Raw genomic sequence first — 23,909 nt, forward strand, 5'->3', positions numbered from 1 at the left:
CACTGATCTTGCAAACTATTTAATCCTGAAACTGTGACTCTCAAGGTTGAGCAGCAAACCTCAACTTCAGGGACCTCAACTTAGCAGACTTCTGTACTTAACAGCTCCATATTATGACTATTCTTTCCTCTGCTACCATTTTAGATGTGATGTATTTTTAGATAACTTTCTGAAATTGAATGTCAAGTGTAACATATAGGTTACTGTAAGTTAGGAACTGTGTGGAATTGCTGTTAGCTGTAAGATATCTAGAAAATATAGGATATAGGATCTTGTTACCTAACAGACTTTATTGCTTATCTAGAAAGACTAGACCCCCAGAGTGTCTGTAAAGTTGAGGTGTTACTGCACCTTAAGTTACTGTATACTAAAGATTCCAATGGCACGGTGCAGCATTGAAGTTACTCTATTTCACTTTCTAGAGAATTTGAGATCTGACACCAGCCTTTGACAGAACCTGGCATTGCCTTTTCATTTTTGTGTTCCTGAGAGGCTGTTAATTTGTCCATCAGAAGTAACAGGAAGAAAATTCCTCTTTACCATTGTATGGAAGGCACTGAATTTTTATTGCCATTAGACCCTGCCTAAATGGTGCCATTCCTCTGTAACTGAAAATAGAACAAGGTTTCGTATCAAATGGAGATGAAGTAAGGTGGTTCAGTGGCTATACATATTCTCGTAATTATTACAAAAGTGATGCCATTCGTGGTTGTTCCCTTTCAGGAAGCATGTGAAACTGTGCAGTACCATGAAACACTGGGCCACAAACTGTACAGGTAGTTAAAACCCGCTTTTGGATATTAGGCTGAAGTACAACAAGAGGTTTTTGTATTTATGAATGGAGATAGTTTGAACCTATTCTGCTTTGGTGTTAGAGATGTCCTCATACTGTTTTATGTACAGAAAGGGTTCTGGCCAAAATGGGTCATTTCGAATAGAATAGTAATTAACTGGGAATACAAGTTTCTAGTCAGACTGTGAATTATTAAGGCAAGAGCATTTATGGTAATTGCTACATTTTATTGTATGAAAGTGTCCAAATTACAAGATTGAAATTGTAATTGTCATTTTTTTATTACAGGTTATACGATTCCTTTTTATCAGTACCTTCAAGTCATAACATGAGAAGAATTTTGCTATCTCATTTGATTCCTCATCCTCCATTTATCCTGCGGAGAGCTACCAGATTCACGGAACAACAGCACCAATATGCAGCAAATGTGCTCACACCATTGGACTATGGAACTGTCTCTGAACTGAGGATGTTGTGCATTTGGAATCTCAAAAGTTCAAGCAAAGATGCAATGCATTACTACCCTAAAACAATTCACCTTGTATCTTAGTAATATGTTTATATTTTTATCTGTTATTTAATAATTTATTTGTTTTTCTAGTAACTGATCTCTTCTTTCTGTATTTCATATCTTCAGTAACGCTTTCAGATGGAATCTTCCTGAATTTCAAGTCAATAGCCCCTGTTGTGGTCTTGTTTGATATGAATAGGGTTCATTTTTAAGCAGTAATAATCTGAATAACAATTTTAGAGAAGGAAAGTGACATTTCTTGTGGAGTGTTCACACAAACGAATCATTCTCAGGAAGATGTAAGATTCAAAGCTTTGCATGAAATCAGATGGTCATTATTGTAATAAAGTACGTGAACAAGACCCTTGAGTCACACTTCTAGAGGGCAGTGCACCTGGGGCTGAAGGGATACCAAAGAGATTCTTTAGTACTGGTTATTTTGTTCTGGGGCTCAGATTTGACCTCCTGCTTGGATTTGCTGCAGGTCAGTTCAAGATTATCAGTTTGTCTCGAATAAATGGAGCCTTTGGAATAGTTTCCATGTCTGTTTTACACATCTTACACAAATTCATTCACATTCTTTCATCAGGTTTTCCTCTTATGAGCTTAGATGTTTGAAGAGTTTTCTCCAGTGTCTTATACTTGGTGCACTTACAGTCAGAGTTCCCTTGTGGTTTCAGACCATGTCTTGCCCTAAGCTTCCTCTCCCTTCATCATAATCTTAATATTGCTTCCTTTGATTTTCAGTTCTCAACTCTCCTTCCCAGTCTTCAATCTTTCAAAAAATATTGTAAGACTTCTTTCTCAGATTCAACTGTTAACACCAGGACATCTTCAAACAGAAGCTCCTAGGGGCCTCCCTATCTTCATTTTTGTGTAACTTCCTCTGTGACTGATTAGTGATGATGGGCCCTGTGCTGATCTGTGATGGGCATCAGTGTTTATCTTAGATTCTCAATGTTTCTGCCACTGTATTGACGCAAGTTCTAATAATGTGATAAAGTTCCAACACTTAGTAAGTCCTTCATGTGCACTTTTTCTTTGTAAGTCCCTTTCTAATTGCTTGTCTTGGCACTCTGTTCAACGCTTTATGAAGACACACTAACTTGCAGCCTCCTTTCTTCCACCACCAACACTGTTATCCTTACTTCAGTATCCTCCTCCTCCTCCTCCTCCTCCTCCTCCTTTTTTGGTCATTGTAAAACAGCCTAACCTTTACATACAATTCTTGTGATTCTCTCTCATTCTTCCGGTCTCATCCCCTATACAATACTGCCGTAAAGTACCTTGCTTTAGTTCCTCCTTGTGACTGACTTTGTTTATATTTATGTACAACACTGTGTATGTATGTGTTGATACATATGTGTTAGTATTTATATGTTATTTCCATTGTCGTTCACGTAGGATATTCCATCTCGTTCGTTGATGGTCAAGTATTGTTCAGTTCCTAAGCAATTAATTCCCTTGCTATTTTATTGACATTTAAAGGATTCCCCTAATCTCTTCAGATTTGGATTCTGTATTAATCCTACTGTCACTGCAACATACTGTAGTTTATATTAATTTTCTTTATAGAAGAGTCTTGAAACGCTGCCTTTACTGTTCTACCTTGTCTTTTTATTATACTTTTTCCCTTTTACATTTTATTTATGTTTTCTTGACTGTCCTGTTATTCCAGACGTTCTTTCTCTGATCTCATATCTGCCACAGCATCATCATCTCAAGCCACCTGCCTCTTGACCTCATCTGCCTTTCTTCTCCAGAATGTGAAGTCTCCTCTTCTTATTTCTATGTCCCTCTGAACTGTCCTTAGCCTTTATCAAAGAGTGCATGAGGAGAAGGTTGCTCAGGTCATTAGTTCCTTTGGTGTGTTGCTGGTTCTTGGCCAGCAGCAGTAACTGTTGTTTTGGATTTGTGATTCCTCTGTGGGAGGTGTTGCCACTTACCACTGATCATGTATGGCTTGCTGTAGATGGTACTAAAGGCTCCCTGTTATTGCTTTCATCCTCTGACTTTCAACTTGGCCTTGTTTGGTTTTAAATTTTCTTCTTTTGATATTTATTGTAAATTGTTCAACCCGTTATCATTCTCGAAGATTGCTAAGCCTTGTCATTTCTAAGGTAGACAAATGGACTTTGTGTATTGTCCTTGAATTCCCCATTGAAGATACTGAGGCCAGTTATTTTTTTAAGAATGTTAAATGGAAGCATTTTAATGTTGGGTCACAAACATGAGAGATTTATCCCTTTCTGTCCAGACATTTGTCAGAATCCTCAGCATTTTTATATTTCCCAGTTGTATATGTTCTAAAGAACTGCAGTTTACTAAATTTTAATTTTGGCATTAAAAACAAGCCACTTGTGTGAGCCCCTTGGAATTCAAGTGTTTTTTGCTCTGTGGTTTCCTTAATTTACTTATAGCAGCAGTACAGGTTGTAACAGTGTATGATCTTATCCTAGACCTTGTGGCCTGGTGTATCAAAACTGTAGTTGCTTTATCTTATGTGAAAGAGTATTTCATTTCGTCAGCTATTTCTACTAAATGTAATGTTATCTTTGAGTAAGTGTTCATTTTAGATTCCTCATTTGTAATGCAACATTGGTTTTTGGTACTTTTATATTACCTGTTTATTTTACTTAAAGGAGCAAGTTTATTGCAGTTAAAACAGTGACCCCAAGTAACAGTTAAGTTGAGAAGAAAAGGGGGTGTCAGTAAGCTTGGTGACTTTTGTGCTGTTTCGTAAAGTTATACGGTATACCTTTAGTGTTTCATAAGGTTATGTGGTACACTTTTAACTTCGATGGTTCATAACATTTCATATATATGACATAATCATGAGTTGTAATCTGTAAGTGATTATTGTTTTCAGAAGACTTAGTAAATGTCAAGTATAGGCCAATACAAGTGCAAATATCTTTTGTGAGGTTTTAAGATTATAGCAGATTTTATCAACTTCTCTTTGTTATAATGTGTTCTTAATTTTTGTCTATTACAAGACCAATACGTAAACCTGGCCTTATTTGTGTGACTTTTTAGACAGTATAATCCACTGTAGAAGAAAAAGGAAAACACTAAGCTCCAGTAGGCAAGGTCATGCAGGGTTAACATTTTTAGGTCAGTGTTTGCTTTTTCTCAGTTGATTGGTGATTGCCCTGCAGTTTTGACTGGAACACACATTAATGGATGAGCAGTAGGCTATATGAACTCAGATGATGTAACTTCTAGGTTACCTCATGGCCTACTTTAGGTTTTGCCTTCTCAGACTCATTTCAAGTTCCTACATTCCTTTTTAACCCTTTAGAGACCGATTTATTTATACCTTTTTTCCCAGCGAGATTCACTTCTTCCGCTTTGGTCTCTCTACTGAAATTGGGTTAAAAGTCCTGCATTTCAACAAGTTACAGCTTTTATTGCTGTTAATTCTGACCAGTTATGAGCATGGTTCAATTTCAACTTGTGTATTTCACTTAACTATTCTCTGAGTAGTGCTATCGTTAGAGGTGCTTCATTTAACTTCTGTTTGTTGGGCCCACCAGTTACAACAGGGCAAGTTTCTGTGTCAGCTATCTTCCCCATCAGTGACTTCTGCTTGATTGGGAAGCATTCCAGTCCAGCTCCTCCTGACCCTTTTTGCCATTGAAGTCTGGGGTTTCTTTATGCCTCACTATCCAAGGAGCTCTCCTTTTGGTCTTGTATGGATCCTTTCACCTGGTTGGCATTGCAGCAGCCTAGTTTAAAGTAATGAGTTTGTGAATAGCAAGTGGAATTTTTTTTATAATCAGACTCATTACAGTACTTGTAAGCAAATTGCCCTCTTACTGATACCTTGGCTCTTTTCACAGCTGGATTCACCATATCCAAAAAATGATATGGTCAGCCATCTGAGCCATTGTGGATTAATGAATCTGATGATAACGAATTAAAAATGGACTGTTGTATTTTGATGTTTCTCTTTCGTAAAGGAATGCCATTAGAGTCATGTTCTGTCTTCGAATTAGTCACACTTGTGTCCTATGGGTATATTGAATGACCCACATGACCCAGTCCTTGAGTGGAGATCCACCCTTACAATTAAACATAGCTTTAGTGAATGTCTAGCTTTAAACTAAACTCATATCAAGTATTGGAAACAAATCTCTGAAAGACATTCGGCCAGAATCATTGACCTTTTCAGTTTTTCCAGATGTTAAATCTTTAAGGAGTTGCAGTGTAATAAACAAGGTCTACTGTAGGTCATCAAGAGCAAATCCTTAATGCTAGCCTTATGATATTTTAGAATTTAAATCATTGGTCTGATTAAACTAGTAAACCCAAATTCCTTTGCTTGCATTTGCCAGTCTACTGGATCAAACTGCCCCTTTTTTGTCTACCGTGGATTATGGTGTCTGAGACTTTGCACTACAGCATGAATTGGGCCAGGTGAAAGTATTGGGTTAGTGTAGGAGAAGCAATTTCGTTTCTAAGAGAATGACATTTTTACAAGTGTTTAGGGTTTGGTCAAGTACTTAGTAAGATAGACCCAGGGTTTTTATAGCCTTCCACCGGACCTCTTTCTCTCTTTATGCTGAGTTATTCATGCATCCCTTATTATTTTTTGCTCTTTTGTTAGTTCCTTCATTCTGTTTGCTACAATTTCCACCTGTCACTTGTTAACAGATCCTTTAGATGAGCCCCTTGAGAGGGAAATTTTGACTCATTAGTTACTTTACACTGCATACTTACAATAGCAATAATAATAAAAAAATCCCCCCCCTCTCTCTCTCTCTCTCTCTCTCTCTCTCTCTCTCTCTCTCTCTCTCTCTCTCTCTCTCTCTCTCTCTCTCTCTCTCTCTCTCATCTCAAAATAATAATGTTAAAAGTCACACTCAGCGACTGTGATAATGAGTCTTTCCATTCTTACTCTGCCTGTAGTGAAAAAAAAAAATGGATGCCCTCTGTGGGTAAGAAACAGTGTACATTTATATATTAGAAGAATTTGTCAGAATGATTCAGATTGTATTATATTTTTTTACTAATTTAAAGGTTATATAACTGAATATTGATATGGGTCAGTCATTGTAAATGTATAAATTGTTATATTTGATATCCTTTTTTTGTAATAAAAAGTCTTGTGTTTAATTTACTGCTCTCTCTCTCTCTCTCTCTCTCTCTCTCTCTCTCTCTCTCTCTCTCTCTCTCTCTCTCTCTCTCTCTCTCTCTCTCTCTCTCTACCAGAACAAACCTGTTATGAAAAGCCCTTATTTCCATTTTCAAGCAGAGAGACCAAGTTTGGTAATGATTTTTGTATGTGCTACATGGTACAAACCATTTAGAGGGTCATTGTCTATTTATATTATAAGGGCAGACCAACCATGTAGAAAATCTAAAGTCTTACCCCTTAGCCCCTAAAATGTCCTTACTTGTCTGTCAAACTACAATGTAAATCTTGTGTGTGTTTTGCTCTTTCATTTTCATTCCCATTTTACCATACTTGTGTTTTGATGGTCGACTCCTTGTGAATTGTCATGGGTAGTTTAGAGTATTCAGTCGTTTTGTCTCCTCGTATGACTGTAAAATATTTTCGACCTCAGGTGTTCTTGTTAGCATCCTGGTTTTTTTGTTCTTGGAATTTGTTTTTTTTGTGGTTCCTCCATCCATCACCCTTGCTCTCCCAATTTCATAATTCATTTTTGTTCTATCCTGACTAAAGTAATTTGCCCCATCATAATATCCAAAGGTACTGTATTTACTCTTTGCTTGTTGCAACTTCTTCGTGTTACTTTATCTTAGCCCCTTGAAGTTGTGTCATACCCATTATATTGTCCCTGTCTTTGAGATGTGGCCTGCCTGGTACCGTGTCCTTCCTTGTAAGATGTAACGTTCAAGTGTATCTAAATTGTTTGCAATGACAAAATCTCTGTGTTTCTTTCCAGTTTCCTTTTCATCTACGTTTTGTCTGTACTCAGCTCTTTAGATTTCCTTTGGCTATCAGTCTTTGTGCCTGTCACTTCCAGGTCTTCTTAGAACCAGTTTGATCCCCTTCTTTGTATCTCATTTTTTACATGATTGTATCACTTCCATCTCCAGCTGTTAGTAAATTTAACACTTAGGGACAAGCATTGATGGTCTGTTGGTCAGAATTTCAAGAGAGTTTCCTTTGAGGTGAAGAGGTAATCTGGTACTTGTAGAAGAGAGTGTAAGGAAATTATGCCAGGCAAGGTTGAATTACCCAGTCGTCTTCTCCCTAATCAGTAAGCAGAAGCAAGCTCTCAGGGCATAGCTGAATCTTAATGCTTCCCGCTACTGGGTGGAAAGTCTTCCCATTTCAAAACTTAGTGGTACAAGGTTACTTATGCTTGTGGGATTCGTGCAAATTAGAAGATTGCACCTGGAAGCTGTAGGAGAAGGTATGTCTATTCATAAACGTGACCCGTTGCTTGATGTGTTTACTTTTGAACAAGCAACCAATAACTTTTAAGCAAATTTCAGTTCTGAAACTCGGTAAGGTCTTATTTGTTGTCTAATTGACCTTACATATTGGGACCAGAACTTGGTCTTTCTGCTTGAATGAACAGTAAGGGGCTTTGTAAAATGATTTGTTCTTATGTATGAAAGTTTTCATTTCTCTAACATATCACACTTTGTATGTTTCTCTCTCTCTCTCTCTCTCTCTCTCTCTCTCTCTCTCTCTCTCTCTCTCTCTCTCTCTCTCTCTCTCTCTCTCTGAAATACCAGGTTCAGATACGTAATACAAGTCATATGTACAAGAGTCACATACAACTCTTCCAGAAATTGTAGGTAAAAAGTGTTTAAAATCGAACAAAATGATCCTGTATAAAGGTTGATTCAAATTGAGTTGAACAACAGAGCTGATAAGAGAAAGGTAGTTTTTAGAAAATTTACAAGTGCTTAGCTTTCAGTAAAGTTACTACTCTTAGAAAAGTTACAAGTGCTTAGTTTTCAGAAAATTTGCAAGTTTTTAGCTTTTAGAAAAGTTACAGGTTTTTAGCTTTTAGAAAAACAAGTACTTAATTTTTATGAAAGTTACAAATGCTTAGCTTTTCCTTAGAAAAGTTACAAGTGCTGAGCTTGTAGAAGATTATTTAGAAAAGTTACAAGTGCTTAGCTTTTAGAAAATTTTAAAGTTACAGTTGCTTAGCTTCTAGAAAAATTTTTCCAGCAAAGTTACAAGTGCTTAGATTTTAGAAATTTGACAAGTGCTTAGTTTTTAGAAATTTTACAAGTGCTTAGTTTTTTAGAAATGTCACTACTAGTGCTTAGCTTTTAGTAAAAGTTACAAGTGCTTAGCTTTAGATAAGTCACTACAAGTGTTTAACTTTTAGAAACACGAGTGCTTAGCTTTTAGTAGAAGTTACAAGTGCTTAGCATTTAGCAAAGTTACTACAGGTGCTTAGCTTTTAAAAAAGTAAGTGGGTTTTTTGTGATCTAAACGAGATTAGAGACTACCAAATTTACGAATATGGAGAGAGAAATAGTTTAGAAATACCATATAAGGCTTAGTCATATCCATAGGAAAATGCCCGTTTAGAGTCACTCCGAAGAGGTAAGCTAGAACGTCTTACTAGGTGACGTCATAGGTTATGACGTCACTATTCAGTGTAACGGTTATGACGTCACTATTCACCAGTATAAAGGTTATGACGTCACTTCCATTCACGAAAGTATAGAAACTTAATTTGTGATGTCATTCCATTAACAAAATACGAAACTTGGGTTGTTACGTCAGTATTCCATTCACAGTATTATAAACGAAAAAGTCATGACGTCATTCCACCCACAAGTATATGAACTTGTTCCACAAAAGTATACCATCTTATGGTTATGACGTCATTCCATTCACAAAGGTATATAGTCTTGAAAGTTGACATTCCATTCGCAAAGTGCATAACCTTAGTTTGTGACGTCATTCCATTCACAAGTGAGAAAGTTTGTGACGTCATTGATGACGTAGCTGTATAAGCAAACACTGTAGAATAGAGAAAATAAAACTAAATTAACCGGACGCTCTTTTATTTAAATCCACTAAATGATTTGCAAGTTTGAGGAGAATACTCGTGTTAATGAAAGAAAAAAATTAATTTTTTTTGCCCCCTTGGAGCCAGCACTGCAGTGCCCCGAAGGAGGGAATAAATGCCCCCAGCAGGAGGTATTATATACAGCCAGACAGTTATTACCAACTTTGAAGCCGACCCAAAGGGCCTCCTCAGTTTTCTAAGCTGACAACAGCTTAGCCGAGATGGGAAAAAGCCTGTTCTATACCTCCCTTGCACTTTCCCAGATGCGTGATTTTCTATGCCACTAATGAGGAATGTTATAGAGACCCTTCCAAATGTCAAAGAGAACTTCAAGTACAGAAGGTCAAAGATGGGTGTGGTTAAGTTACTACTGAGAAAGGCCTGAGCTTACGTTCAACTCTTAAGACTGTGACTTCGTACTTAGGCAAATGCTTGTTTGACGTGTAGTGGCTAATGAATCATGGCGTAAAAACCTGTAGACTTTTACAGACAGAATTTGGTCTCAAAAAGCATGATGGCCACAAAAAATTCTAAGTCCAGTTCCTCTGTGGACACTACGTAAGAAATCCTACGGAACGTAAACATGCATTCGGACATTCTGCTTCCCGTTTTCATTGAGACATCTAAACCTTAAGACTTTCTCTCACGTCTTCTTAACTAGAAAATGGGTATTTAGTCAACCCTCATAGAAAACCGAGCAGGAACAACAAGCGAAGGACACTCGAGATAAATATAAGATCCACCTGACACTGACTTTGTACCTGACGGAATCTTGACTGAGAGCTGTCTAGGATAATTTACTTATAATTATTAATTGATGTTGCTACTTTGTCTTAATTTTCAGAGATAGTTATATAGAAAATTGACTTCATTCTTTTCAGTAAGGAGTTGACTGAAATAACTTTGTACATGTTAAGGGTATCACAGAGCCGGCCAACCTGGCATCTTCCAGCATTTGGACGTCAGATTTGATATCAAAATGCCAACACTAGTGGCAAAAGTGGAGCTTTGTCATGCTCGTAACGGTATTACAAACATTGAGACTTCAATTCTGCCACGAACATTGCCATTCTGACGTCAGATCTGACGGCTAAATGCTCAAATATGTCAGAAAATAATCTGCTGTGACATCCCATCCTATGTGGAAATGCTCTATAGGAGTGACTTCAAATTCGTTGATTATTGTTCAAATTAGTCTCATTGAGTTAAACATTGTAAAATTGAAATTGGTCTTCACTCTTAGTACATTTATCATAAACCTAGTTCCTTTACCTATCTTTGCCTGCCTGCCTGCCTTTTCCATGCAAATCTGATGATGCAACGTGGATAGTTACAACTTGCAAAACACCAAGTTCCAGGATTAGAGTAATTTTTGACCAGAGAAATCACTGAAAGATTTCGGGCTGACAGAACTCGAGAATTGCCCGTTGTTACAGAAATTACAGTTAGTAACTGACTTTGATTAATTATAGGATGATCACAGCATTTTTTGCCGATTAGTTTTAATTCTTCAAAATCACATTTTTGCTGCACTTTCGTGTTTGAAGCTGCGCAGTTGCTCGCATTATATTTTAAATTAAGAATTTAGCTGTAATTCAAATCATTTTAAGTGATCAACTTATTAACATCACATGCACAAAAAATTTTAGCTATTTGGAGCTAATTAACCTTAAATCTAATTAATTTATTCACAACTTTTTAAAGTCATATACTTTGTTGCTATTTTCAGTTTACACCATATTTTCGTCTACAAGATTTAATAGCAAAATATAGAATGTTCTTATATTCTCAGACGTCTTTCTGAAGAGAATTACTGGAATTTCACAAGTAAACCAAACAAAAGCTATTTAACTTTATTTTATTTCAAATTACAAGTCATCCTCCAGCATTTTGTTGCAACAAAAGCAATTAATTACACCGAGACACACACAATCTCCCCAAAAGCAGACAAGTGACCCAAACCCCTTCAGGTGGAACAAGTGCGCCTTGAGGCACCCCGCCCCTCCCCAAAAAAACCACTTCGTCTTAGAGGACCGGACACCATTCAATGTAAGTGATTGAGTCAGGTAAATGGTCAGAGACGTGCAAGGCTAATGTCCTCCTGCCCTGAGTTCTTCCTTCCCCAGCAGGACAGCAGGTCGGACTAACGTCAGCCTTCACCGTACACGTGGACCACCAGGCCAGTTTAGGTTCTGTGTGATACGTCTTGCAAAAATCCACCCCATTGCCAGGTAATTAGTGATGAAAATCATCCTATTGACAAGTAATTATGGGGACACGTCCAGCTGCTAACTGGAACATTTTTTCGGGTGTTTTGAAGTTAGGATGTCTTTTCAAATCTTTCAGTTTTCGGTTTATACATGACTCTGAAAAGCATTTTTGTACTGATCACCTGAACAAGACTAAAGATTAAGAAAAATTGTTTCTTATAGATAATCAAATTATTGACATTAAAAATTACTTATTATGCTTATCAGAATAGGGCCACGTGACTAAAAATTGCCTAAAAATGAAAATTGCTGTTTGACATGGCACATGAATATATCAAAATTACTTTTTCCCATACTAGAACAGAGATACAAGGTACCAAGAACTTCAACTTTGCACTGATCATTAGTATAGGGCTACAGAATAATGGACATTGCCTTGTCATATGGACCATTACGACAGGGCTACCGTTTCAACAGTCACAACCAAAGAATGAAAACTGGTAAGGAAAAACTTCATGAAAAGTTTACTTCTTTTAATTTTGACCTTATACCTCAAGATCTCCCTTTAAATGCTAATACCAGACTACAAGCTCCAGTAAACTTAATTTTTATTTTGTTAGGTTTTAGGACACTCCATATCTTAACCTTTTGTCTTATTCTTGAAGAAGTATTCATCTTTATATGCAAAATTTCTAAGAGAATACCAGACCTTTATTCTTGTGAGTTCTATTAGGGAGAAAACACCAGAACTGACACACCTTCTGAGCCCAAAAAACCAGCACCCTCTGGGTAAAGAAACTCTCCCAACTGAGACAATTTGTAGCCAAAGATCTCCATCGAATTGAATGTTATAAAAAAATTACACTCTAGGTAAAAAGAAAAAGACTTCATGGGCAGAAAAGTGACGAACAAGCACAGTCAAGAGAAAAGAACACAAATGAACTTTGTAGGCAAAAAGTCTCCACCTTCTGGGCAAAATCAACTCTGGCTCCCACACAGACAAACTTTATAAGTAAAAGTCTCCTCTTTCTGGACAAAATCAACTCTGGCTCCCACACTGACAAACTTTGTAGGTAAAAGTCTAGATTTTCTGGACAAAATCAACTCTAGCTCCCACACTGACAAACTTTATCGGCAAAAAGTCTCCACTTTCTGGGCAAAATCAACACTGGCTCCCACACTGACAAACCTTGTAGGCAAAAAGCCTCCACTCTCTGGGCAAAATCAGCTCTGGCTCCCACACTGACAAACTTTATAGGAATAATTTTCTGTGAAAAGATTTCACCCACACTATCAAACTAAATGAAGAATCTCATAAAAAAAACTTGCTAAAAGACTTCCTGACCAAAGAAAAAAGTTAAACTGATGTATTATGCAGAAAATTTGCAAACCAACACATTTTCAAGCCAAAAATTCAATTTCTAATAATTTCCAGTCAGAACAAAAACCTCCCTTGAACCAAAAGAATTCCTTTACAAAAAAAAAAAACTCACCTAAACCAACACTTCCTAAGCAAAAACTACCTACGGAACTGATAACTCTCTCCAGAAAAAAAAAGAACCATCACAATGGACAAAAATCACTTCCAGTTACCACAATTTCCGGGCAAAAACCTCCCTAATAAAAATTCTTGAGTAAAACTAATAATCTCCTCCAAAGAAAAACACATTTTTTGGCAAAACTCCTCCCAGACAGACTCCCTTTCCGGGCAAAAAAAAAAAAAAAGAAACCTCTTTTGAAATGACCTACCTCTGGGGCAAAACTTCCTGAGCATAAGATTCACAAAATACCAAGACATTTAAAGCAAGTGACTCATAAAGCCTAGGAGCAGCTCTCAAACTAATAGGCATTCCAATCAAAAACTCTCCTAAGCAAGAATTTAAACTTCTTAGCAGAGAAAACAGCAAACGAACAGACTTCTAGGAAAGCACACGAAATAACAGATTTCACAGACAAAACAACCTCCCTAACAGACTTTTTGGCCACCCCCCCCAAAAAAAAATCACGACCTACTAAATTTTTTAGGCTCCCAAAAACTCCAAAATAACAGACTATCTACATCAAAAATTGCAAACTGGCAAGGCTTCCAAGAATAATAAATTAATTGTAACTAACAGACTATAAATAAAAATCACAAAGGAACAGACTTTATAGCAAAAAATTTAACTCACAAGCCCAGACATCTTGAAAACCCCAGTAACAAAGTTGACATAATATGAAGGCACAACCACAGACTCAAACTACATGAAAGTATCAGCGAAACACAGACATTTTAAATAAAAATATGGCATAAACTATCAGAATTACTTTAGAGAGAATCAAAATAGTGTACAATCGAAACTCAAAGGTATTACAAACCAAGGTACTTCCTGAATGCAAAAAATGTCAAACGTAGACTTTCTGAAAGCAAAGTAGCAGGAAGAATCAGACTTCCTCAGACTAAGTTTCCCAGATCAACTGACTTTCTAAAGGTGAAAATATCACACAACGACAAACTTCCTGAAAGAAAAGGCGCCGCAACAAACTTCCCGAAACTTCAGACAGGGAAATGTTAAAGTATCACAGACTAAAAGACTTTCTAAAACCAAGAGACTCTTTAAACCAAGAGACTCATTAAACCAAAATCTGCCAGGAGCAAAGTCTTCTTGAATCCTACTTGATCTTGAACCTGTATTTTCCCTAATTCCTGGACTACTTTCAAACACCAGTAAACATACCCTGTGCTTGAAACTTTGCATCATGCATTCAGATGATACTAATGATGATGAATCCAGATTCTATCGTCGAACACTCAAAAAGACAGACCCAGATTATCACAAGCAAGGCCTGGAGCCTGAACTCCAGTGTCACAAAAAACTCCAGAACAGAATATAGAATTTAGGCCAAAGGCCAAGCACTGGGACCTATGAGGTCATTCAGCGCTGAATTGAAAATGACAGAAAAAAGGTTTGAAGGGTGTAACAAGAGGAAATCCTCGCAGTTGCACTATGAATCAGTTGTTAGGAGAGGGTGGGAAGTAAGATGGAAGACAGAGAATGTGAACAGAGGTACAGTAAAAGGAATGAAAGGGGTTGCAGCTAGGGGTCGAGGGGACACTGCAAAGAACCTTAAGTAATGCCTGCAGTGCACCGCATGAAGTACACTGACGGCACTACCTCCCTACGGGGACTAAAATTCCAGGTTATCACATACCCTAGATGTTCAACACCATCACCCCAAACTAATTCTGTCTGTTTTTGAAAAGTCCTACATGATGTACCTTTCACAATCACTATCCTAATCCTGTACACCAGTATCTACTCTTACAAACTGAAAAAAATCAAGTACAACTCTTAACATTAACCAAACTTATTCTCGGCATTACTCTAAGAACACCAAACTTCGATCTTTCTCATATTTTAAACCTTTACAAGATTGGAATAACACTTTGAATCCCAAGGCATCACAAGCAAGGACTTAAGCCACAAACAAACTGCATAAAAAAGGACTTACTTATCCTAATCTACATTGCAGCAAGCTTCCTGAATGACATTACAACATCAACACTCAGAAAACCTCTGTACAGTTCCCCTGACATCTGGAAAGTTAAGATGCACATCACCATAAAACCCAGGAAATTTCTAATACACATCAAGACCAGTGTAGTGTCTGAGGTTACTCAAGACCAGTTATACTAACTGTAAAATCAGCTGACATTCTAGTGACTTCTCAAAGGTACCATGACTCAAGAAGGCCTGCCTTGAGAAATGTTGGAGCAATGAAAAGACTGCACCAGTTATGCATCTGAATTTCCACATAGCAATAAAATCATGTCTCTAATCACATATCCTCTCAGCAACAAAATGACCCAGACAGTACTATATCACCTTTACTTAGGCACCTCACATCAGGGACATGCATCTCCAGTTCCAAGAGCCAATACAATATTCAGTAAACCCATAAACACTTCCTCTGTCTAAAAATCTTATGAAGAAACCTGTCAGCACCTGAAGCCACTTAACCATTATAAGATGACGTGAACAATTCAAAAATTTGTATTTAAGTGCGCTGCAGTTTCAGTGAGGAAATGAAATTAACTTCTCTAAGGCGTCTGATTCATCTAAACCTTAACCGAAGTTTCCATGGGAATACGTTCTATATAGATTAAACTTTACGTTAGAAAGGTAACCTAATAATGAGAAACAGTTTCTTATTCCCCTTAAGTGACAGGCTGAAATGACAGGGAAAACATTTGTTATAAATGTGTCTATCATCTCTCATAGCCTCAAAATCCAAAGTCCACATTATTACACATTAACCGTGTTAAAAGCCTTGTTAAATAGTCTGATTCCTGTCCACTTTAGGCAAAAGACTTTCATAAAAAGTCCTGCAAGATTAACAAACACCCATTTTTGTCTAAGTAACTGACGATGTTATGAACTTTGCAAGGTTTCTCACACAGACTTCTAAAATAGACCATTGTGGTATTTATCCCTCCTTTATTTCAAGTACACGAATGAAATGTCGACCCTAAGATGAGAAAGTGTTTAAGCCCCAAGCTGGTACCCCCTTTTGAAACGACGGCATGTGTCCGAAATATAATTAAAAGTTCTGTTATCTACGTAACCAGAGGATAACTTTTAACTTTCCAAATGTTCTGATAGACTTACTTTAGAAATGTTGACATCTGGCAGGATATAAAAGATATTCAGTACTTAGAAATAAGCTTCTGAAACTGTTCCGTGTAAACTACTGTTAAAAAACCAGCATGTGGCACAATTAATGGAATCTAACGTTCGCAAAAATGACAAATTCTTTCCACGAAAATAAATTCTCTAATCCAGGTAAATGATGTTCCGCAAGTTACAATTTTCCACAGTACACCACAAAATTTACACAAATCAGGCCAGGAAATGGTATTTGAAATAAAAGCATCTAATAATCAAATCATAAGCAAATGGTGACAATTCACAATAAAAATTTTTACTTAACGTTCCTGGTTTTCTGTGACTGAATACAAGACTCAGATTCTGTAACAAGACGTGGGAGAGAATCCTTCATGAAATCTCAAGAGAAAACTGACAGCAGAATGTCAAAATGTCTGAAAACAGTAGATTTTCTTACAAGTCATCCATAGAAAGAATTGAAACAAAGTTTTTGGCCATTATACATCGTTTTGGTACAAAACTCTGGCAGCAAAATTTTCTGGCTCAATACACCACATCAAGACACTACATGCCAAGCAAGCACTTGCTTGAATACAGTACAGTCATAAGAGTAATCGTAAGTCAAGAACTGTCTCAATAGAAACCATATTACACCCACCTTGGACTTTCTGTACAATAACATTATTCTTTGACATCTGAAATGGTCTAACAGTCCTTCCTAGAGACACAGAAAATTAGTACACATCTGGGAAAGAACAGAGGAAGTTTACATCAGGCTTTTTCCCATCTCGGCCAATCAGCTGTCAGCTTAGAAAACTGAAGAAGCCCTTTGGGTCGACTTCAAAGTTGGTAATAACCGACTGGCTGTATATAATACCTCCTGCTGGGGGCATTTATTCCCTCCTTCGGGGCACTGCAATGCTGACCCCAAGGAGTCCTTTATTTTAAGCCTTTCCAGTATACACACACATATATACATATATATATACATATATGAGGACTTCTGTACTTCAACTCACGTCCCTTAGCAATGAATGACAATTCATAGTTTTCTTTCAACTCTTCTGGTTAACAGATTAATGTTTCATTTTTGACAGACACTGCTCTAGTTCTCACTTTGTACACAGTACTAATATAAACCTCCCTTCTCAAATGTGAAGATAAGATGGAACGCCTAATATAAGCACATTACAAAACATGAACTAACCAAAATTTGACGACAAACTCTTTAGCATTCACTTCAGAATATGGTGACAAAACAACATATCTTTACATCCCAAGATTTGCCTCAATTTCATACCCGACCAATCCAAGATCCAAATGCCAATTATCATGTACAAATGAATACCTATAACTGTGTAGCGTACATGTGTGTTTAGAGCAGGCATTTAATTAAGCGTGAAAATGGTCAAAGTGATGAGGTACTCGATCTCTGTGTCTGGAAACAATGGCTAAAACCCCTTGGTGTGTAGTATAAGTGTGTTGAGAGTAAGAATGTAAGTGTGAGATTGGTAAGAGTGAGGTACTTAATCCTTGTGTCTGGATGCAAGGGCAAAAACTCTTTGATGTGTGTGTGTGTGGGGGTGTTTGGGGGGGGGTTGGGCGAGGGGGCGTTCAGCAAAGCATGTTAAGTGTCCGTAGACTCAATCAGTAGGGAAAGATACTGTAATGCAAGGTAAGGCGTACAATGAAGATTCGAAAAAAATATGTAATGACTCTTAAGAGAACCATGTAATGTGACTTCGGCATGGCACAAAATGTACAGAGGTGCTTCAGTACAAAAGAGAGAGAGAGAGAGAGAGAGAGAGAGAGAGAGAGAGAGAGAGAGAGAGAGAGAGAGAGAGAGAGAGCAAAGTGTGCAGTGCTTCGTAAACAAAGCATATGGACTTTACTATAGCATGAGACGTACAGGGCTTTGCTCCCAAATGTTCAGGTGATCAGGACTGCTTCCACAGTGAAAACAAAATGCAACTCTGGAGCCTGCAACATGCGTTGTAAATATGGAAAGCGTTTCTATTCGACAGCCTTAACAGGAGACTGAAGAAATGTACTTGAATGTGTAGTGTGTGATTTTCAAGTTGACAGAAAAAAAAGTCTAGTCAGAATGGAAGGTTGAGAGGAAGACGTAAGAACAATATCTTAGTTATTTATACGATTTTACAAATTCATCCTGTTTCTGTGGCTAATAACTTTGCAAAAAATATTGGCACTTCACATCACTGCAAACGTTGGTTATCGGGGACATTTTGGTATAGCTGCGAATCTCCAAATTCAAAGTTTATCTAACCCTGATTGCAATGTACGCATGATGGGCCACAAACAAGGAGACAGTGGATACTAATACAATTCTCTTGATTTTTTTTCATGTGCCAACATATAATAAAGGCCCTAATTACTTTTTCCCACTAATGAAAGCTAAGACTTGATGAGAACTGAGCAAATAGCTGAAATACAGAAGTCCTTGTACAAGAATCAATACAAAATTTGGTATTACAATAATTTTCCCATTATTCAAATTTTACAGTTAAATTTTTAACTTTAAAATAAATTCATTGGGAATTGTATGAAACATGTTAACAAAAGAGAAAAAACAATCAATATCTTAACCTTAAAACTCCATATGTCAAGACACTGTATTAAAACGCAGAGAGAATAGTGTCAGGGTAGTAATGCATTGCACCTTCGCTTGAACTTTGATAATGATTCTCTTGATAAGATACTCTCCAGCAGTTACAGCATTAACTTTTCATTGATGTATGTTTAATGTCCAGCAAAATGCTTTATTGTCATGGCAAGGTTTGTACAAAATTCACAGAGTATCGTTCAACAGCTTGAAAAGAATGACAAGTTCTTTATGCCATAAAGTTTGAGATAAAACTAATATACCAAATTCTGAAACATCTCCTGCCTTAACAATACAAACTTTAAAATGCTCCAGAATGAGATCTCTCCCCTGCATTAAACAAAACCTTTCAGTATCCTCAGTTTCAAAGGAAAAGTACCAACACTTACATAACATCACAAGAACGCAAGTTCTTCAAACCATTTTGAATTTAATTCTAAAGGAACTCTGATATGAATCAACAGCTGAAACAAACTTTAGGTTAGAGCTACGAGGAATATATAAGAAGCTTAACTCCATTCAGTCCCTAAGTATGGAGGAAGCTAGTTCACGAATACCTTATTCATTGGGGAGGAAAAATAACAGAAATTTAAACTTCAGCCTAAAATATTTTCTATTCTATAAAGGTTAATAATACCTCAGGTTTTACTCCACACAACTATTTCTAACTAAACTGTCCAACGCAAAGACCTTGCAGGAAACCACCAAACCTATTTTTTCTAACTAATGAACTTTCTGCTACTGGCAATTTTTAAATTCGAGGAAAATGACAGACAATAATAATCATAACCTACTGTTGACCTTCATATCCAGGCAAGCATGCACCGAACAATGGCCTACTGACTGATAATGCAAATCAAAGCTAAGTCGATGAAAAACTATCCTTAAAGAGACATTTTCAAATTGTAGCCACTGTAGCAATTGGAACTTCAGAAGTTTAAGCGAAGATGCAATGCATTACTACCCCTAAGACCATTCTTCTTGCATTTTAATACATTTTTATCTATTTATTAATTTATTTTTTCTTTTTTTGATAAGTGAGATTTCTTCTTTCTGTATTTCCCTGTACCTCCTCTTACTTCTTCCTAACGAGCACCATATTCTTTGGAAGCTTGAATTCCAAGTCAATGGCCCCTATGGTGGGCTTGTTCCATATGAATAGCTTTCATCTTCCGAATAATGATAATAATAATGACTATCTGAGGCAGATATTACACTGATAATAAATTCCCGTCTGGTATTATGTTGCCTAAAACATCCTAGGTTACCTGATAGATATTAAATTTGTACAAGTGCAAATTTTGTATTCTGAAATATACTACTCTCCTTGGTAGCTGAAGTTAATACTGCTGAGAGAGAGAGAGAGAGAGAGAGAGAGAGAGAGAGAGAGAGAGAGAGAGAGAGAGAGAGAGAGAGAGAGAGTTACAAGGATTAGGATGTCTAAAAGACTTATTAGTCCATCCAAGGAGACATCATGGACTCACCTATCTCTACAAGCATTGTTTACTGTTCATTCACAGTGTTCTAATGAATTGTCTATCTTTCTTTTAAACTCTTCCATACTGTTGCTGTTTACAACTCCTGGTGGCAGTTTATTCCATGTGTCACGGAGGTACAGAACTGAAATAAGAGAGACAGAGAGAGAGAGACAGAGAGAATCCTGAGCTTTTTGATAGCCAGTCTTCAACTTATGAATCTCACGTGAACAAAGAATTATCCTGAAGATGCCAGATAGCTAATATGAATAAGAAAATGACCTATGTATCCGGATACACTGAACTACTTGTAACCGACATCAAACAGATATAGATTCGAGTAAACAAAACTATGCATCCTGTAATGTATAAACTACTTGATAGCTAATATTAAACAGATAAGGATTTAATTTTAAAAACCTATGTAACCTAAAAATGTTGAGCTGATGGTCATATCAAACTAGTACGAAATTAAAATAAAACGATCATAAAATGTACTGAAGTACTTGACATATTCAACTTAGGTGTCTTACCTAGAATGGGTAAGTATCCTGAAGTATAATGAGACACCACTTAACTACTGTTAACCTGATAATAAAATTAAGTTCACAATTTAATATACCCCGAAACACTATGCTTCTTTGTAGCTGATAGAGAAATTCAAGTGGGAAATAAACTATGTACCCTGACATGTACTAAAAAATAACTGTCAGCTGATACGACGTGATAAGTCGTCTCAGCAAGACAAGTACGGATCATGAAACATACTGAGCTGTACTTTACCTAATGGTAAACTTGTAGAAATTCTGGGTCAATGCTCATGAGTTTAAGATAAAGCTTATACTGTATGAACATCAGGTAAGCTTATACTGTATGAACATCAGGTAAGAAAAATTCTATACATCCTGAATGAACTGAGCTACCTGATGGCAAACAAAGTGGGAGGAAATGGACGTGAAAAATATATATCCTGAAATATTAAACGCATAACAGGCTGAAGTGCTAAATCAAATATGCTGAGCCACAGTGAACTGCCTCATATGATAAAGGCTCCTAAAGCTGAACTGGGCTCGACTTTGGGTCCAAAGGCACTGCTGTGGCCTTGATAAACTAACATTTGCTCATGGCTGTGAACTCAACACTACCCTACTTTAGACAATCAGTATCAGTAAGATTATCATCTCTTTATGTGAAAGTAGGACTTTCCAACATTTGTTGTGAATGAGGCCATTTTCCTACTTCATTCAGGCTGCCCTTTACAAATCTGACAAACGCAAATGCAGGCGTCTCTTCAGTAAACGTTCTTCTTTCACAGTAGATTCTTCAGTAAACGTTCTTCTTTCACAGCAGATTCTTCAGTCAACCCTCTTCTTTCACGGCAGATTCTTCAGTAAACCCTCTTCTTTCACAGCAGATTCTTCAGTAAACCCTCTTCTTTCACAGTAGATTCTTCAGTAAACGCTCTTCTTTCACAGCAGATTCTTCAGTAAACGTTCTTCTTTCACAGCAGATTCTTCAGTAAACGCTCTTCTTTCACAGCAGATTCTTCAGTAAACGCTCTTCTTTTACAGCAGATTCTTCAGTGAACGCTCTTCTTTCACAGCAGATTCTTCGGTGAACGCTCGTTTCACTGCAGATTCTTCAGTAAACGCTCTTCTTTCACAGCAGATTCTTCGGTGAACGCTCTTGTTTCACTGCAGATTCTTCAGTAAACGCTCTTCTTTCACAGCAGATTCTTCAGTAAACCCTCTTCTTTCACGGCAGAATCTTCAGTAAACACTCTCCTTTCACAGCAGAATCTTCAGTGAACGCTCTTCTTTCATAGCAGATTCTTCAGTAAACGCTCTTCTTTCACAGCAGATTCTTCAGTAAACGCTCTTCTTTCACAGCAAAATCTTCAGTAAAAGCTCTTCTTTCACAGCAGATTTTTCAGTAAATGCTCTTCGTTCACAGCAGATTCTTCAGTATTCTTGTGGAACTGTGAGACAGACATCCGTTCAACTTGTTCCATTGATGTGCGAGCACACTGCAGACACTTTCCTGAAGAGAGAAGGAAGAAGCTAATGACTTCATGTCACGCTGAGATCTTTCTTTTGGCTGGCAAGGCATCGAAATAGGAAATAATCCGTCCTATACTTAGCCCCCTTTGATTAACAGGGGCACAGATTGGACAGGATCTTTTTAAGACTAGTTTCAAACGTTTTCATTTTCTCAATGTATCTTAATGAATTTTTTTTAGACATGGCTGTAGTAAATATTACGGTAGCTGAAAATGGGATTGTAAGCAAATTTCCCTAAAAAGAGTAACAACAGAACTGTGCGCATTATCATGGGCAATCTCTACGTTTCATCATCCATTTTGCACAAATCTAGATCAGCGAACAAAAATCACTCTTTTCTGATACATTGAACAAGCGACAGGCACTTCCTTACCTTTCAGGAATACCTGGCCACGTTTTCTTGTTGTAGAAAATTGAGCTTCAAGGCAGCAGATTTATTGCCTGTCACGTGATCAAGTGTTCACAACGCCCAGAGACCTGAGAGGTAAGAAATTAATGATTAATACGGAGGCATTAGACCTAGGACAGTCTCTGGAGGCTTAAAATTTTGGCAAATAATGCTGCAAGTGTATGGAGTGGATTGATAGGCCTACGAGCCCTGTCTTTGAGGGAATACGCAGGGACACTGCTGTGAAAACTCAGACACTTTTCGGTGGAAGGGTCAAGACAGCACAGGATCAAGTTGTAAGAGAGGATTAATACTGTAAAGGAAGAAAGCTGTGACGTTAAAAGAGCGTCACTGAACTTCCCCTAATACATGTGCAATGAGGGTGTTAGGTTGCAGAATGCAACAACAGTCGCAAAGGTGAAATATGATATATATAGCCTTCAGCCAATACAGTGGTGTTGTGACGCTGTCTTAACGAGATGCTGGGAGCCTACTTTTAAAAACACAACGGAAATTCCTACAAAAATACTATGGGCTGTAATTGATTGATCGAGCAACCAGTGTCAGAAAGGATGCCTTCAAGAGAAACAACAAAGACTAGTTGTTTCTATTTTGTCTGCTTTCAACAAACTTACTTCAACTTTGTGTTACTAGATAGGTCTTATAAACAAACTAGACGCACAGGATGAACATTTATATAAAGTATACTGAGCATGACCCACCTCATACTCGATATCAAACCAAAATCAGATCATGAATGGAACAGGCTTAATAAGAATGTTATTTGGTCATGTGGAATCAATGTAGCATTTTTGTACTGACTATTATACCGTTCAAAAATGAACTAAGACTTCAGTTCCTGACCTTATTGACCTTTGTTTAATTTAACATGACACTTCTGGCGAAACGTTTAGCTTCAGTGCTGAGTCAATTTTATTAACTTATCCATATCTCGAGGTTCACACGTTTAAATAAAACTCTTTATACGAAACCTTCAGTAACTTCGGCGTTTTAACGACTATTTATGTATTTTCTACTGTAATTAATGGGCTTGTTTAAGATGATCCAGACATATAGAAAAATAAGCTCACCAGTTAGAATAGTTGAATCCCGCCCTGCCGTGAAGGTTGAACAGCATTCTGTACCTGGTCCCTGGTTCCTGGTCCTTGGTTGTTCCTGGTCCTTGGT

At 37.2% G+C, this 23,909-nt stretch overlaps 1 protein-coding gene and 1 long non-coding RNA gene across 3 annotated transcripts in view; one reads left to right on the forward strand and one right to left on the reverse strand.

Annotated features, from left to right (window-relative positions):
- Positions 1-1,293, forward strand: part of LOC136854459 (uncharacterized) — a 105,401-nt gene extending 104,108 nt beyond the window's left edge. For both annotated transcript variants that reach the window (XM_067130749.1, XM_067130748.1), the window contains one exon: positions 1,082-1,293. The gene's annotated coding sequence lies outside the window, so the exon portion shown is untranslated. The remainder of the gene's footprint in view (positions 1-1,081) is intronic.
- Positions 1,294-19,941: 18,648 nt separating this feature from the next.
- Positions 19,942-23,909, reverse strand: part of LOC136854460 (uncharacterized) — a 4,658-nt gene continuing 690 nt past the window's right edge. The window contains exons 1-3 of the long non-coding RNA XR_010857700.1: positions 23,813-23,909; positions 22,707-22,810; positions 19,942-22,313 (exon numbers count right to left, since the gene is read on the reverse strand). The exon at positions 23,813-23,909 is cut by the window's right edge and continues 690 nt beyond it. This is a non-coding gene — a long non-coding RNA (uncharacterized lncRNA). The remainder of the gene's footprint in view (positions 22,314-22,706; positions 22,811-23,812) is intronic.

This window comes from Macrobrachium rosenbergii, chromosome 29 (assembly GCF_040412425.1).
Source record: "Macrobrachium rosenbergii isolate ZJJX-2024 chromosome 29, ASM4041242v1, whole genome shotgun sequence".
NCBI lineage: Eukaryota > Metazoa > Arthropoda > Malacostraca > Decapoda > Palaemonidae > Macrobrachium > Macrobrachium rosenbergii.